We start from the raw sequence: 8173 nt of genomic DNA, 5'->3' as shown, positions 1-8173 counted from the left end.
ACACAGCACATACACAAACAACATATGCACTCATGCAGCACATACAACACATACATAAACACCATATACACTAATACAGCACATACACACACCACATGCACTCATACACACACATTAACACCATATACATTCATAAAACACACACACAAACACCATATGCACTCTTAAAACACCTTTACAAAAGCCATATACACTCACGCAGCATATACACGCAGCATATACACTCATACAGCACATACACAAACACCATATGTACTCATACAACACCTTTACAAAAGCCATATACACTCATACAGCACATACACACACAGTATGTACACTCATACAGCACATACACACAGCATACACATTCATACAGAACAAACACCATATACACTCATTCAGCACATACACACACCATATTCATTCATACAGCAGATACACACACCATATACACTTATACAGCACATAAACAAACACCAGATACACTCATACAGCACATGCACGCATCACTTACACTCTAATAGCACATACACACAGTATATACACTCATACAATACACAAACATCATATATGCTCACACAGCACATACACAAACACCATATGCACTCATGCAGCACATACACACACCACATGAACTCATACAACACATACATAAACACCATATACACTCATACAGCACATACACACACCACATGCACTCATACAGCAAATGCACACACCATATACACTCATAAAGCACACACACACCTCATACACTGATGCAACACAAACACCATATGCAATCATACAGAACATACAGACACCATATACACTCATACTGCAAATACACACACCATATACACTCATACAACACATACATAAACACCATATACACTCATACAGCACATACACACAGCATACACACTCACACAGAACAAACACCATATACACTCATTCAGCACATAGACACACCATATACACTCATACAGTAGACACACACACCATATACACTTATACAGCACATAAACAAACACCAGATACACTCATACAGCACATGCACGCATCACATACACTCGTATAGCACATACAAGCCGTATATACACTCATACAGCACACAAACACCATATATGCTCACACAGCACATACACAAACAACATATGCACTCATGCAGCACATACACCACATGCACTCATACAACACATACATAAACACCATATACACTCACGCAGCACGTACACACACCACATGCACTCATACAGCAAATGCACACACCATATACACTCATAAAGCACACACACACCTCATACACTGATGCAACACAAACACCATATGCAATCATACAGAACATACAGACACCATATACACTCATACTGCAAAAACACACACCATATACACTCATACAACACATACATAAACACCATATACACTCATACAGCTCATACATAAACACCATATACACTCATACAGCACATACACACAGCATACACACTCACACAGAACAAACACCATATACACTCATTCAGCACATAGACACACCATATACACTCATACAGTAGACACACACACCATATACACTTATACAGCACATAAACAAACACCAGATACACTCATACAGCACATGCACGCATCACATAAACTCGTATAGCACATACAAGCCGTATATACACTCATACAGCACACAAACACCATATATGCTCACACAGCACATACAATAACAACATATGCACTCATGCAGCACAAACACCACATGCACTCATACAACACATACATAAACACCATATACACTAATACAGCACATACACACACCACATGCACTCATACACACACATTAACACCATATACATTCATAAAACACACACACAAACACCATATGCACTCTTAAAACACCTTTACAAAAGCCATATACACTCACGCAGCATATACACGCAGCATATACACTCATACAGCACATACACAAACACCATATGTACTCATACAACACCTTTACAAACACCATATACACTCATTCAGCACATAGACACACCATATACACTCATACAGCAGACACACACACCATATACACTTATACAGCACATAAACAAACACCAGATACACTCATACAGCACATGCACGCATCACATACACTCGTATAGCACATACAAGCAGTATATACACTCATACAGCACACAAACACCATATATGCTCACACAGCACATACACAAACACCATATGCACTCATGCAGCACATACAAACCACATGCACTCATACAACACATACATAAACACCATATACGCTAATACAGCACGTACACACACCACATGCACACATACACACACATTAACACCATATACATTCATAAAACACACACACAAACACCATATGCACTCTTAAAACACCTTTACAAAAGCCATATACACGCAGCATATACACTCATACAGCACATACACAAACACCATATGTACTCATACAACACCTTTACAAAAGCCATATACACTCATACAGCACATACACACGCAGCACATACACTCATACAGAACAAACACACGACATGCACTCATATAGCATATACTCAAACACCATACACACTCATACAGCACATACAAACACTATATACACTCATACAGCACACACACAAACACCACAAGTACTCATACAACACCTATACAAACACCAAATACACTCATACAGCACATACACATGCAGCATATACACTCATACAGAACAAACATACCACATGCACTCAAACAACAAATACACAAACGCCATACACACTCATTCAGCACATACACACACCATATGCACTCATACAGCACATACAAACACCACATACACACATACAGCAAACACACAAACACCACAAGTACTCATACAACAGCTACACAAACACCATATACACTCATACAGCACATACACACCACATGCACTCATACAGCAAATACACAAACACCATACACACTCATACAGCACGTACACACACCATATGCACTCATACAGCACATACACACACCACATGCACTCATACAGCAAATACACAAACACCATGCACACTGATACAGAACATACACACACCATATGCACTCATACAGCACATACACACACCATATGCACTCATACAGCACATACAAGCACCATATACACTTATACAGTCTTCTGATTGAGATTGCATTTTTACTACTAACCATTTGTAAAAGTTTTGTTTTTGCTAAATATTACACAAGAAGAGACAGAACACAGTCCTGGACCATCGCTTATCGTGGAATCTCCATTGTTGAAGAATCTAACCTATGGCAGCTTCATTCCAACACAATGGGGGTCATTTACTAAGGGCCCAATTTGCATTTTCCCGACGCGTTACCCGAATATTTCCGATTTGCGCTAATTTTCCCCGGGATTTTGGCGCACGTGATCGGATTGTGGTGTAACGGCACCGGCATGCACGCGACGGAAATCGGGGGGCGTGGCCGAACGAAAACCCAACGGATTCGGAAAAACCGCCGCATTTAAAAAAAATGTGTTGCGAAAATTGCACTTTCCTTCACTCAGCCCGGCTCGGTGTATTCCAGTGCGTTCCGATGCTCTTCAGTGCAGCAGCGCCACCTGGTGGACGTTGGAGGAACTACCTTAATAAATCCCAGCCGGACCCGAATCCAGCGCAGAGAACGCACCGCTGGATCGCGAATGGACCGAGTAAGTAAATCTGCCCCAATGTTTGGTCAGAGACAAAGTAAGTAGAAATGTATCTTTGCTTTGATTCACAGTACTTTTTTCTGTAATGTGGCTATTAAAAAACTTGAATTAACAAAACTTCTCTCTTATATTTTCTGCAGCCCAGACAAGTCCACTTCATCAAGTATCGATTTGAGCTGTTGATGAGATAGAAGGTCCAAGTATCAAGAGGCCGACCCTGTGGCTGGTAAGAAAGGTCCTTAAATCTGTAAAAATGTAACCAATCTTTTAAGTAAGTTGAATGCAATCATCAAGTATCAGAGTGATGAAAGTCTTCTGATAGAGATTGCATTTTTACTACTAACTATCTGTAAAAGTTTTGTCTGTTAAAGATCACACAAGATGAGAATGAGACAGAACACAGTCCTGGACAGTCACTTATCGTAGATTCTCCATGGTGGAAGAAGTTGAGCTATGGCTACAGAATGTTTGGACCGAGACAAAGTAAGTAGAAATGTACCTTTGAATTTAAAAAACTTGAACTAACAAAACTTCTCTCTTTTATTTTCTGCAGCCCAGACAAGTCCACTTCATCAAGTACCGATTTGAGCTGTTGACGAGATAGAAGGTCCAAGTTTCAAGATGCAGACCCCTATGGCTGGTAAAAAAGGTCCACTATTCTGTAAAACACCCACCATATACACTCATGTAGCTCACATAGAAATACCATATACACTCATACAACACATGCAGCATATACACTCCTACAGCAAATACACAAACATCACATGCACTCATACAGCACGTAAACACACCATATACACTCGTACAGCACATACATAAACACCATTTACACTCATACAGCACACATGCAAACACCATATATACTCACCCAACATCTAAACAAACAACATATACACTCATGCAGCATATACACACATCATATACACTCATACAGAACAAACACACCACATGCACTCATGCAGCAAATACACAAACACCATATGCAATCATACAGCACATACACACACCAAATACACTCATACGGCAAATACACACACCATATACGTGAATATAACACATACATAAACACCACATACACTCATACAGCACATACATAAACATCATATACACTCATACAGCACATACACACAGCATACACATTCATACAGAACAAACACCATATACACTCATTCAGCACATACACATACCATATACACTCATACAGCAGATACACACACCATATACACTTATACAGCACATAAACAAACACCAGATACACTCATACAGCACATGCACGCATCACATACACACTAATAGCACATACACACAGTATATACACTCATACAATACACAAACACCATATATGCTCACACAGCACATACACAAACACCATATGCACTCATGCAGCACATACACACACCACATGCACTCATACAACACATACATAAACACCATATACACTCATACAGCACACACACACACCGCATGCACTCATACAGCAAATACACACACCATATACACTTATAAAGCACACACACACCTCATACACTCATGCAACACAAACACCATATGCAATCATACAGAACATACAGACACCATATACACTCATACAGCACATACAAACACCACATACACACATACAGCACACACACAAACACCACAAGTACTCATACAACAGCTATACAAACACCATATACACTCATACAGCACATACACATGCAGCATATACACTCATACAGAACAAAAACACCACATGCACTCATACAGCAAATACACAAACACCATACACACTCATACAGCACGTACACACACCATATGCACTCATACAGCACATACACACACCACATGCACTCATACAGCAAATACACAAACACCATGCACACTCATACAGAACATACACACACCATATGCACTCATACAGCACATACACACACCATATGCACTCATACAGCACATACAAGCACCATATACACTTATACAGTCTTCTGATTGAGATTGCATTTTTACTACTAACCATTTGTAAAAGTTTTGTTTTTGCTAAATATTACACAAGAAGAGACAGAACACAGTCCTGGACCATCGCTTATCGTGGAATCTCCATTGTTGAAGAATCTAACCTATGGCAGCTTCATTCCAACACAATGGGGGTCATTTACTAAGGGCCCAATTTGCATTTTCCCGACGCGTTACCCGAATATTTCCGATTTGCGCTAATTTTCCCCGGGATTTTGGCGCACGTGATCGGATTGTGGTGTAACGGCACCGGCATGCACGCAACGGAAATCGGGGGGCGTGGCTGAACGAAAACCCAACGGATTCGGAAAAACCGCCGCATTTAAAAAAAATGTGTTGCGAAAATTGCACTTTCCTTCACTCTGCCCGGCTCGGTGTATTCCAGTGCGTTCCGATGCTCTTCAGCGCAGCAGCGCCACCTGGTGGACATTGGAGGAACTACCTTAATAAATCCCAGCCGGACCCGAATCCAGCGCAGAGAACGCACCGCTGGATCGCGAATGGACCGAGTAAGTAAATCTGCCCCAATGTTTGGTCAGAGACAAAGTAAGTAGAAATGTATCTTTGCTTTGATTCACAGTACTTTTTTCTGTAATGTGGCTATTAAAAAACTTGAATTAACAAAACTTCTCTCTTATATTTTCTGCAGCCCAGACAAGTCCACTTCATCAAGTATCGATTTGAGCTGTTGATGAGATAGAAGGTCCAAGTATCAAGAGGCCGACCCTGTGGCTGGTAAGAAAGGTCCTTAAATCTGTAAAAATGTAACCAATCTTTTAAGTAAGTTGAATGCAATCATCAAGTATCAGAGTGATGAAAGTCTTCTGATAGAGATTGCATTTTTACTACTAACTATCTGTAAAAGTTTTGTCTGTTAAAGATCACACAAGATGAGACAGAACACAGTCCTGGACAGTCACTTATTGTAGATTCTCCATGGTGGAAGAAGTTGAGCTATGGCTACAGAATGTTTGGACCGAGACAAAGTAAGTAGAAATGTACCTTTGAATTTTAAAAACTTGAACTAACAAAACTTCTCTCTTTTATTTTCTGCAGCCCAGACAAGTCCACTTCATCAAGTACCGATTTGAGCTGTTGACGAGATAGAAGGTCCAAGTTTCAAGATGCAGACCCCTATGGCTGGTAAAAAAGGTCCACTATTCTGTAAAACACCCACATATACACTCATGTAGCTCACATAGAAATACCATATACACTCATACAACACATGCAGCATATACACTCCTACAGCAAATACACAAACATCACATGCACTCATACAGCACGTAAACACACCGTATACACTCGTACAGCACATACATAAACACCATTTACACTCATACAGCACACACGCAAACACCATATATACTCACCCAACATCTAAACAAACACCGTATACACTCATACAGCACACATGCAAACACCATATATACTCACCCAACATGTAAACAAACAACATATACACTCATACAGCATATACACACATCATATACACTCATACAGAACAAACACACCACATGCACTCATGCAGCAAATACACAAACACCATATGCAATCATACAGCACATACACACACCAAATACACTCATACGGCAAATACACACACCATATACGTGAATACAACACATACATAAACACCACATACACTCATACAGCACATACATAAACACCATATACACTCATACAGCACATACACACAGCATACACATTCATACAGAACAAACACCATATACACTCATTCAGCACATACACATACCATATACACTCATACAGCAGATACACACACCATATACACTTATACAGCACATAAACAAACACCAGATACACTCATACAGCACATGCACGCATCACATACACACTAATAGCACAAACACACAGTATATACACTCATACAATACACAAACACCATATATGCTCACACAGCACATACACAAACACCATATGCACTCATGCAGCACATACACACACCACATGCACTCATACAACACATACATAAACACCATATACACTCATACAGCACATACACACACCACATGCACTCATACAGCAAATACACACACCATATACACTCATAAAGCACACACACACACCTCATACACTCATGTAACACAAACACCATATGGAATCATACAGAACATACAGACATCATATACACTCATACTGCAAATACACACACCATATACACTCATACAACATATACATAAACACCATATACACTCATACAGCTCATACATAAACACCATATACACTCATACAGCACATACACACAGCATACACACTTATACAGCACATAAACAAACACCAGATACATTCATACAGCACATGGATGCATCACATACACTCGTATAGCACATACAAGCAGTATATACACTCATACAGCACACAAACACCATATATGCTCACACAGCACATACACAAACACCATATGCAATCATGCAGCACATACACACACCACATGCACTCATACAACACATACATAAACACCATATACACTAATACAGCACATACACACACCACATGCACTCATACACACACATTAACACCATATAC

The 8173-nt window shown here is 39.9% G+C and overlaps 1 long non-coding RNA gene across 1 annotated transcript; it reads left to right on the top strand.

Moving 5' to 3' along the window:
* The first annotated feature begins 4020 nt into the window (after positions 1–4020).
* LOC140116607 (uncharacterized) lies at positions 4021–6532 on the top strand. The gene is made up of 3 exons (XR_011852850.1): positions 4021–4111; positions 4182–4268; positions 6273–6532. It is a non-coding gene; the product is annotated as an uncharacterized lncRNA (long non-coding RNA).
* The last annotated feature ends 1641 nt before the right edge of the window (positions 6533–8173 follow it).

This window comes from Engystomops pustulosus, chromosome 2, assembly GCF_040894005.1.
Source record: "Engystomops pustulosus chromosome 2, aEngPut4.maternal, whole genome shotgun sequence".
NCBI classification, from domain to species: domain Eukaryota; kingdom Metazoa; phylum Chordata; class Amphibia; order Anura; family Leptodactylidae; genus Engystomops; species Engystomops pustulosus.
This window is presented reverse-complemented; position numbering and strand designations above follow the sequence as displayed.